Consider the following 11,157-nt stretch of genomic DNA (forward strand, 5'->3'; position numbering starts at 1 on the left):
GGGCACGTGAGAGGCAACCACGCATTGATGTTGTACTCCCCCTCTCCCTTCCTTCCCCTCTCTCTACAAACAAACAAACAAACAAACAAACAAATACATGCTGTTTTCACGAAGGTCTCTGGAGGGACCGATCCTGACAATGATGGTCGTCCCGGGGGGCAGCGCTGGCCAGGGACAAAAAGGATGTGCTTTTCCCTGCAGACCCTGCTGTGCTTTTAAAAAAAAACTAATTAAGGTATAATTGACACACTACATTGCATTACTTTCAGGTGTACGACGTAGCTAGTATACATAAAACGGTTTGTTTATGTTATGAAATGATCACAAGTCTAGTTAACATCCATCATCTCGTGTGGTTACAATTTTTTTTTTTGCTGTGATGAGAACCTCTGAGATCCACTCTCTGCACCCTTCCAGTGTACAATACGGCCCTGCTAACTGTGGTCTCCATGCTGTTCCCCACATCCCGGACGCATTTCTTTTATAACTGGAATTTTGTTCTTTTTGACCCCCTTCGCCTACATTACCACCCCGCCATGGCATGGCCATGCTACATTTTACTTATCCGTCCATCGGCTGATGGACATTTGGGTTTTCTTGCCCCTCTTTGGCTGCTGTGAATAACACGGCTGTGAACACGCACGTCCGAGTGTCTGGGTGAAACCGCGAGGGCGCACCGTGACTCTGGGTGAAACCGCGAGGGCGCACCGCGACTCGGTGTTTGGCGACTTCGAGGAACCACCGAACTGTCTTCCAAAGCGGCCGCATCAGTGTGTACTGTCCAAGTCCAGGTCACGCCACGTCCTCGCCAACACTTGCTACTATCCTTTGAACCCGGGTGTGTTTTAAATTTATATACATAATGCACGGATACATTTGTATTGTAAAAAAAAAGTCAGAGCAAAGTGTGATTCCAGAGAGCTGGGGGAGCGTACCTCCTGCCGTCTTGCCTGCCCGCCTGCTGGGGTGGGGAGCCCCGTTCTGTGCCCGCCCGCCTGCCGGTGGCTCCCCACAGGCCGTTCGTGTGCACGTGCAGGTAAACACAGCTCCTTGTTGCTGCGTAAAGGCGACCACACTACACATCCTGCAGGATATATTTTTTTCTTTTCACAATGCACGTGTTGTTTTCTGACTTCCCTTTGCATTTTACACTGGAGATTGTTTAATATATATGTAATAAGTATTCGATTGCCTGGATTTTGCATAAATGTCCCTTTGCTGCTCTCCCACCGCATAGAGCCTGGATGTGCTGGACAGAGCCTGCCTGGCTCACTTTAGACGCAGCAGGTTGCCATGCAACCCACATCTCCCCTCACGTGCCACTTCCTGTCCAGGCCCGGGTCCCAGGTTCCCGAAGCGTGGTAGTGACCGTGGAGTCAGTCTGGCCGAGGACACACTGTGACTCTGCCGCTGACACGTCCAGGGGCCCTGGCTGAGTCTCTGTGTCTCAGTTTCCTCGTTTGCACAATGAGGCTAAAGAGAGCAGTTACCTCCTAGGGCTGCTGCTAGGATTAAAAGAAATGCTGACGATGGAGCCTTCGGCCGAGTCTGGCCCCAGCGACGGTCCCGCACTGCAAACCACACACCCGGTCTGGAGACACAGGCGGGCAGAGAGCCGGTGTGTTTAGTGTAACTCCCTCCGCTGTCAGGCCGCCTGGCCACCAAATCAGTTCCACGTGTCTTCCGAGGCGCTCCCGGCCCCGTGAATTGAGGCCTCAGCCTTGGGGAGCAGGGAGGGCCCCACCCTTGAGCCTTACTCTTTTGATTGAAGTAAAATTGCAAAATGAATGGTAATCACCATGGCAGATCATTAGCCGTCGCATCCAAGCTGGGCCATCACGAAGGGTGTTGATACAGCCACAGCAACGAGCCCAGGTCCGGAGGCCACGCTCCCGCCTGTTGAGATCATGATGGAAACCATCACCGCTGGCGCTGGCATCCCGCGGGCTCTGACCCGTGGCCAGCACCCACGCTCCAGACGCCAGGAGAGGCTGGGCTGGGAGGCTTCGCTGATGAGAAAAGCGGCCCGTGGGTTCTCTGCTGATACTTCTCGTCTCTGGGATTGAACCGGACGCCACTGACTTTATTTTGGGCAGATCTGTATGTGAACGGTGATTCCTAGGTCCTATAAAAATGATTGCTATATATTTGTTGAATTGTGGACAGTCAATTGGACTTTTATTTACTCTTTAGTTCCCAGAGCTCAGCGCTGGGACCTTTGTACACACTCTGGTGATGTGTTTAAAGACTCTGGAACGTTTGATGAGCCGCTAGTTTGAAAATGGATGGCAGTGCCACATGGGAGGTTACGGATTTGCTGACTGTTCGTGGGCGAGAATTGGTTAACAGGCATCGGTCATGACGATAGGGCTTAGTGGGTGGGGCAGAAACGACCATCGCAGAACCTCGGTCTACGGGGCACAACGTAAAAGAGTCTGACCCCCCCCCACGCAGAAGAAGCCTACATCCAGGAGAAGGAGCACTGGATGTGGGACCCGGCCTCCTGAGCCTGACTCCATGCAACGTCTCTCCTGCACCATCCCTGGGTCCTCTCCTTCTCTTTCCCCCAGCTCTCGATGCTCTCACCCCATGTGTTGCGGGGTGTGCAGGGCACTTGTCAGCTTGGTGATTCACCCAGCGGTGGGGTGGGGTGCGGGAGGGGGATCTGACTCAGGCCAACCTGAAGCATCTCCTACTTTAGAATAAACAATTTGAACATCCCAAGTCTCTTCATTTTCTTTGACCTCCTGATGGTTAAAACACCAGACCCCAAAAAGATATGTATCTGTCAAAAGACTGGTATTGCAAATATATAAAGAACTCCTCCAACTCAAAATTAAATAGACAGACAACTCAGTCATTTTTAAAGAGTAAAGATTTAAACAGATAATTTACAAAGGAAATGGGAATTTATGGATATCCATAAACACACACCCAAAAAGCATTCAACATTGTTAGTCATCAGAAAAATGCAAAATTAAAACCACATTGAGCTACCACTACATACTAACTGGATTGGCTAAAACTGAAAAGACTGACAACATTAAGTGTTGGCAAGGATGAAGGACAACCGAACCTCTCAAACATTATTGTTGGAAATGTAAAATATTGTAATCACTTTGGGGAAAGTGAAGTCATCTTTTTTACATAGGTGAACATACAAAAATCCTGTGGCCCAGCATTCTAGTCCTGGGTATTTACCCAAAAGGAAAACAAGCATCTGTCCATCAAAAGACTTGAGCAAAACACAACAAGCCTTTTCTCTGTTATAAACCATCATAGCCAATTAATTCACGACAGTCCCAAATCTGGAAACAGCCTAGGTGTTCAGAAACAGGAGAATGGGTAAACTAACCAGGATATAGTCATATAGTGGAAGTTAGCAATAGAAGGAACACATTATTGATACATGTAATAACATGGACGCATCTCAAAAGCATTATGCTGAGTGGAAGCTTTACACTAAAGCTATCATTGATGAATGAATTCATTTTTGAAAGTTCTAGAGCAGGCTAAATTAATTAGTGGTAGAAAAACATTGGAGGAGTTACTTGCTTCTGTGGAATAGAGGCCGGAATTGATGGAAGAGCCGGGGTGGGGGGGAGCTTTCATGAGGGATGGTAACGTGTTCTATCTTGAGGGGGGTGTGGATTACAAAAGTATGTGCATTTGTCAAATCTCATGTATTGGCATGCTTAAGATGTGTGCATGTAATGAATGCAAAACTTTCTCTTCAAAAAAAAAAGCTGTGTACAAATATTAAACCCCAGTGAATGACCTGGAGGCTGATATATTTAGGGGTCAAGTGTACAGATGTCTGCACCTTACTTTGAAAGGCACACACACAAGAGTAAAACAGATTGATGGGTGGATAAAGGGTGGATATGTGATAATGCAGCCCTAGCAAAATATTAATTGTGGAATCTAGGTGGCGGGTATATGGCTGTTTGCACATTATTCCTCGAGGCCTTTTATACAGGTGGAAGAAGGAAATTCCCACAGGTTCTCAAGTGCAGTCCCCCTGGGTTCAAGTCCAAGCTCCTTCTCTTACTTGCCGTGTGACCTTGGCAACCCCCTTAACACATCTGGCCCTTGATTTTCTTGACAGAGCCCACTTCCTAGGGTGGTGGCGAGCCCTAAAGGAGACCAAGCTTACAAAAACACTGATTTTCTAGTAAATGCCCCATTTGCCTCCAATATTGTTATTTTAATTATGATTCATTCGTTTATCTTTTTGTCTGATTTTCTGCACATGAATTACTTAAGGACAGCTCTGCCCCTGTCATTCCAAAGTCCCCAAACCCACAAGATGAACTGGAGCCTCTGTTCACCTAGCATGGTGCTCAGCACACAGTAGGTATTCAGGAAGTGTGGGCAGAACAGAATCTAGGCTTTCCCAGGTGTGAGGGCCCCGGGTCTTTCTGGAAAAGGGGTTGTCAAGACTATATTCTTTCGTTCTTTTTCTTTCTTGGGAGACTCGCACTCTTTAGGTTTCTGATTCGAACAGGGGTTGTCATCAGGGGTGATTTGCTGCCTGCCCCTCACACCTGGGGACACTCAGCCATTTCTGAAGATGTGTTTGGTTGTCATGACTCAGGAGGGGTGGTTTGCTACTGGCATCTGGTGGATAAGGCCAGGGCGGCTGCTCAACATGCTACAGGGCTCAGAACTGCCCCCTCCCCAGCAACAAAAGCGACCCTGCCCGGAACGCCGATAGTATCACAGCGGAGAAACCTAGACGGAGCAGAAGAACAGGGCAGAGGGGCCTGGTCAGCAGTGCTCATTTGACAGCTGTTTCTGGAGCTTTCCACGGCAGACCCCAGCCAGGCTCACCTTGGAAGGGGAAGCACAGACTCTTATTTGGTGGCAGCCAGGAGTCCGGCCAGGGCTGCCAGGGGGTATCTCCTTCCCTCTCCCCACCCCCTTCCTTCTTTGCCTCCTCAAACTCAATGCCCCATTCGATGTTCAAAAACTCCGTTTCCCTTCTCCTGTTTTTCAAAGCTGGAATGAGGATGCCCGAGAATGTCTCATTGATTTATTTCATATGCCCATTGCCCTGAGGTGGGGGGTGGGGGAGCCAGGGGCCGGGGGCAGCCGAGGACAGTGCATGCGGCTGTAAAAACTACAGCCACATTAAATGCAATCTAATGGCAAAAAGCTGTCCCAGGCCCACATTAGAGGAAGTGTGTCATAACCCTTCTGTCACAACATCCGATTTCAAAGGGGCCTCCAGAAGTGGAGAGGGCGACCCAAGCCAGCCTGCCACGCTGCCGCTTCCTGTGAGCCGGGCGTGGAAGACCCTGGAAAGGCCTGTCTCATCCAAGGCTCTGCCCCCGAGCCAAGCCGCACTGCCTGCGATGCCACCATTAGATCCATTCCCTTGGGCTAAGCATGTTTCTCTTGACTCAGTCTTTTTCGGAAGTATAAACATCCTCGAAAAAATTGTCACTCATCAAGACATTCCAGAGAATGTACTAAGTAGTGACGACATGTAGTGACTCTAGGGCCAGACGGAACCTCAGGGTGAGCCCGAGGCCCATCATTTAGAAGCTGTGTGAGCTCGGATTGGTGACTGAACCTCTCTGTGCCTCAGTTTCCTCATCCGTGAGATGGGGATGGTAACAGTCCCCGATCCGCATGACTAAATCTGATAGAGCACGAAGCACAGTGCCAAACTCATAGGGAGCCCTCAAGTGGCATGATTAGCAAGCTAAAAACAGTAATAATAATAATCTACGGTGGTAGATTTGGTCTAGGAGGGGGGCAGAGATCCCCTTGCAAACGACTCTAATACAAAGTAGGAAGTTGACAGTGGCCTTGGCCGTGGACAGAGGGGCAGTGTGAAGCCGAAAAGACCTGCTGGAGGAGGAACCCGCCTGTGAGCAGGGCCTTGAGGAGACGTGGGGGGCCCGCAGCTGGTGGGGCACTGTTTGCTACTCTGCCCTTGGTCTAAACCCTGGCCAAGGCAGGAGGTGCAGTGAGGAACTGGGGTGGGGAGGGGGGTGGGGGTGTTGCTGTGAACTGCTGGGACTCAGAATGAACCTGGGAAGGTCGGCTGCGAGTCTGTTTGGGAAGGCCTGGAGCAATGGCCTCCCATTAAATCACTAGGGCCCCATGCACTGGCCCCTGAGTTCCACAGTCAGGAGTTCAAATCCCTGCATAGCCACTTAGCTGTGTGACTTTGAGCAAATCACCGTACCTCTCTGGGCTTCAACTACCTCTCTATTAGCTAAATGAAGATAATGCCTCCTGGCTCCTGGGATACTTGAGGATTAAATGAGCTCACGCTTGTTGAGCCCTGGATATGGGGTTGGGCACGGAATGAATGTTCCCCAAAGTTCTCTTTGACATTTAATGAAACCAGAGCCTCTCACTGCCGTATGGTGGTCCGATATGTCATCGCTATCGGCGTGCTAACCAGAAAAGTGCCCCCCCCACACATTTCCACACATTTGCATACAGACACACTCATGTACACCCACACACTTCTTCACACCCACACAATCACACATGTTCATAGTTATACACACATGTACACACACACACCTGCTATGCCCTGAGCTATTGAACAAATTCAAATTCCTTGGCACTGCCCAGCCTCATGGGGACACCTCGGAGCATTCTCCAGCTTCGTCTCATGCAGCAAGCCCTATGCAGCCCGTGCCGACACACCAGCTCCAGGCGATGCCCCTCCCACCCCCAAAGCTGGGGCAGAAGCCCAGGGTGTCTGGGTGCCGAGCGGCCACCATGGGTGTCCTTAGCCCCTTGACAAGCTTTTGATCGATGGCACTGGCTGCAAACGTACCCTGCTCTAATATCCCGCTGCCGTGTGCACTGACACCCGCGTCCCTGCCTCTCGAATGAGAGCCTGGATCACCCACGCCTCTCTCCACTCACCCTGGGACTCCGAACTCCAGAGGAGAAACCACCCTTTTGCACTCAATTACAGCAAGCTGCCCGAGCCGTGAATTCAGGTGCAATGCCTTTTGCCCACCAGATGCACTGGCAAGGCGCCCCCTCGCCCTTGTCATAAATTAGCTCCTCGGACGAGTTTCAAATGAAATATAAAAGTTGAAAATTAAATCTGGCGACATGAGGGGCTGTTCTTGTTATTTGAATGAAGCCGGAGCCCCCAGAGGCTCGGAGCAGAGCGGCACCGACTTCTAGCCGAACCGCAGCGGCGGACCCTCCAGCCGACGGGTTGCAGGAGAGCGGGGTCCTCAGCCCTCCACCTGACCTCGGACGGTGTCGCTGACACTGATGGGCATGTACGTTTTTAGCTCTTTATTTTAAACTCTGTATTGCAGAGAAAATTCTAGCACACATAGAAGTAGGGAGAATGGCCAGATGAACCTCTACACAAAGTCACGCAGCTTCAACAAGAAGCATATTTTTTTTTTTAGGAATTTACCAGTACACCCTACACGTGAACATCAACAATGCCTTCTTGCTAAGCATCTTTCTGTGGCTCCCCCAACTCTGAATCTGGGGTTTCAGGGGAAGGAAGAGATAAACAAAGAGACCACCGACCAGCTCAGTGTCCCCACGTCCATTCTCCTGAGCGCATGGAGAGACAGTGGTCACTACTGGAGGGGTGGGGAGGGGAGGCTTTCAAATCTCCCTTTTCTACGTCATGAGCCGGCTTCGGAGTATGAATATAGAGCTTTACATACATGGGACCCAGGTGGGACAGGGGTCATGGTGGCAAAATGTTCCCACCCCACAGGAAGCATGGATGTCCCTTCAGGGTCCTGGGGTTGACTCTGCATGGCCAGGCCCAGCCTGGAACAGCAGGGTCCAAGGATGTTGCCAAAGTGGAGAGGCATGTGGCCGGAGCTCCTGCTTGGCCAGAACAGGCGTGAGGTATGTTGGGGATGCCAAGATTCCCATGTGCCACACTAAAGGGACAGTGGGAAGCAGGGAACCAGGGAAGGCTGGGCACTGGGGGTTACAGTGAGGCAGCCACAGGCAGTGGACTTAGTAACTAGAGGCCGTGGCAGACAGAGGCCCGATGTCCCTCAGGCCAGAAGGGATGGGTCACACCACCAGATGCCAATACGAGGTACCAGGACACCGTGCAGTGGGCTATAAGACCCCTTGGTGAGGGTCCGGGGAATGACCCCTCGGTCATTAGCCCCTTCTCCTGGCTGTCACGGGGCCAGGTGAGCTTCCCCTGTGACCCAGGTGCCGCAATGGAAACGACAAGGAGATTACTGCCAGGAAACAGCTCGGACAGGCACTTTGAATGGATTTTGTATTTACCCACAAGAGATGATCTTAAGCCAGAAGACACTGAAATCAACGAGGACAGGAGCTGTGGGGAAAGGTGAGGTCAGGTATAGGAAATAAATCAAGTGACTTTTTTTTAACCTATCTGAGTTTGGGTGTGTAGCCTTGGATTATGCCACTGAGGGTCCCGGGAGGGCAGAGGATCCCTGCAGCTCACTGGCCCGAAGCAAAGCCCAAGGCACCTGCTTTCTGGTTTCCCCTTGACCTGAAGTGAACATGGTGATTTAACCGAGTTCTGCGGTGCCCTGGGCGGAGAGAGCGAGGTGGCTGCGGTGACCCCTCTTTTGTGGGTGCAGGGACCCTAGGGGACCACAGTTCTCAAAACACCAGGCTGAGAGTCCAAAGGGCGTTCTTCTGGTCATGGGGGGCCTGCCGCCCCGGGGAAGGGGGGCCGGGGGGATTTTCCTGTTTGCCCCTTCCTCCCCCCTCTGCCTTGTGTGAGGCAGGCCCACGGGGAGAAGCAGAGTGCCTGGGGGGCGAGCAGGGGGCAGCTCTCAGAGCCAGAAGAAGGATGGGGGGCGGGGGCTCTTTTACATCGGCTTCCTTCTTTCTAAAATTCTCCCCTGAGGAAACGTCTGTTGATTTTGGAGGGAGAGGAAGGGGGAGGGAGACAGACAGAAGGACAGAGGAGCGTCCGTGGGAGAAACAGAGGCTGGCGGCCTCCCGGACACACACCCCAACCCCCCAGAGTGTGTGCCCTGGCCAGGGATCAAACCCACAGCCTTGAGAAGTATGGTACGATGCTCCAACTGACGGAGCCACGTGGCCAGGGCTGACCTCGCTTCCTTTTCACGTAAATCCGTCCAAGTCCAAGGCAGATTTGGGGTTGGAATCCAGAATGGCCGGTTTGAAAGGAGAAGACAGTATCCGATGTCTCTCTCCCTCACCTGTGGGGCCTGTGGGTGAGATCCTCCCCACTCAGAGGCCAGCCGCCGAGCACCCCGGCCACCACCCCGAGGTGCCCAGAGGGCAGACTCCAGGGAACTGTCACACCCAGCAAGGGCTGTCTCGGGAGAGCCGCTGCTCTAATCAACCAGAGCGGCCTTGCAGAGGGGCCAGGCCGATGGGCCACTCGGCCCAAGAGACAGAGACGGGGGGGGGGACGGGGGGCTGTTTAGACTCCTGCAAACACCCCGCAACCAGGCTTTCAAGATAATTAGGAGACAAGAGGACAATTCGCTAATGGCCTAAGTCGGTGCAGCAGCACCAGCCTGGCCCACGTGATAGGGCAGTGTCCGGCCCTCCCTGTGTCTGTCCTTCCCCTCCTGGACAAGGGGAGGGCAACGCTTCTCAAACTCGCTGGCTGTGGCTCACTCAGGAAGAAATACTGTATTTTGCCATGTATAGTGTACACGTTTTTGCCCAAATTTTCAAGGGGAAATAAGGATGCACATTATACGTGGGTGTAATGATTACATGCCATGGGCATAATAATCCCGTGTATAATGTGCACAAAAACGTGGACGCACAGTATACACGGCAACATGCAGGCGCATTTTCCAGTGTGGTGTGGCGCACGCACACGGCGGAAACAAAAGTTACGCAGCCGTGACCTTCCTACGTGCGAGGCACGCTGTGCTTTCTCTCCTATACTCCCCTATTCCGTGTCATGGCCTGGTAAATCGAATTTGCCGCCCACTAATGGGCGGCGACTGAGGAATACGGGTCGGGAAGCAGCACCTGTTTGTCTCGATATTTCATTTCTGCCCAGAGAGTTTCCAGAGAGGCAATCGGTTTGGGGTTTTACACTTTGGTTATTTTGAGCTTCTTATATCTGAAAGCCGAGACACGGGGCTCTTTTGCAAGACTATTGGATTGAGTTATTGCTATTGTGACTGGTAGCAGGATCGCAGTTATGAAGACGCTCGTGATTTCTGGGGACAAAGGCAGTCAGGAGACAAATCTGATTTCTGGTCAGCTGAACGGAACTTGTGGGATGTCTCAAGAGCGAGTTCTCTTTCTGGGCTCCTCCTCAGTCTTTCTGGAAACACAGCCATCACAGAAAGCCCGACACACCCTGGCCAAGTCAGATCAGGGCAGGATATGGGGACCCCCGAGTCCTAGGCTGGCTGTGTGACCCTGAGCAAGTCCTTCACCCACTGGTGCACACCAGTGGTCGCCCAGGTCAATGTTCGTTTGCTACTCGCTCTTCTTTGCCGCCTCCCGCTGTGTAGGGGGAAGCCAGTTCCTCCCGCCCCCAGCTTCCTCGCAGCCAGAGGTGACCACGTGCCTCAGCTCCGACCACAAATGTGTAAGCAAAGCTCTGATGAGAGATCCGTGGTCTGAGAGAGCTTCCGGTTGTCCAACAACAGGGGCGAGGTGTGGCTGGTCCGAGCCTTCTCTCCATCCTCCCTGCTTTGAGTGGATATGACTTGGGGTGCCCCGGAACCCCACTCACAACCATCGGGTGACAAACCCGAGGACGGAAGCCGGCCCAGCGGGGATGACAGAGAACAGAAGTGGGACAAAAATTTCTGGTGGCTTCCCTGAGCATAGGAACAGCAGCCACTGCCCGTCCCTGGATTCCTGGTTATTTGAGAAAAAAGAAATGACAGTTTATTTATATTTTTTGAAACAGTTGGATTTCTGTTTCTCGGAGCCAGACACCTTCCCAGTTAATACAACCTCTGAGCCACATGGGGATGGTGTCACCAGTCCCGCCTTCCCACGGGGGTGGCAGGGGGGTCACAATCAGGGTTCCTCCCCCTCGGCACTGCTGACATGAGGGCAGGCGGTTCTGTGTTGGGGGCTGCTCTCCGCATGGAGGGGCGTTTCGCAGGACCCCCAACCTCTGCTCACCAGGTAGCAGGAGCAGCCCTTCCCGCACTGTGACAACCCAAAATGGCTTCAGACATCACCAAATGGTCC

At 52.2% G+C, this 11,157-nt stretch overlaps 1 long non-coding RNA gene across 1 annotated transcript in view; it reads right to left on the reverse strand.

The window, feature by feature from the left end:
- Positions 1-10,750, reverse strand: part of LOC118497478 — a 72,085-nt gene extending 61,335 nt beyond the window's left edge. The window contains exons 1-2 of the long non-coding RNA XR_004900001.1: positions 10,738-10,750; positions 2,985-2,993 (exon numbers count right to left, since the gene is read on the reverse strand). This is a non-coding gene — a long non-coding RNA (uncharacterized LOC118497478). The remainder of the gene's footprint in view (positions 1-2,984; positions 2,994-10,737) is intronic.
- Positions 10,751-11,157: the final 407 nt, after the last annotated feature.

This window comes from Phyllostomus discolor, chromosome 12, assembly GCF_004126475.2.
Source record: "Phyllostomus discolor isolate MPI-MPIP mPhyDis1 chromosome 12, mPhyDis1.pri.v3, whole genome shotgun sequence".
NCBI classification, from domain to species: Eukaryota; Metazoa; Chordata; class Mammalia; order Chiroptera; family Phyllostomidae; genus Phyllostomus; species Phyllostomus discolor.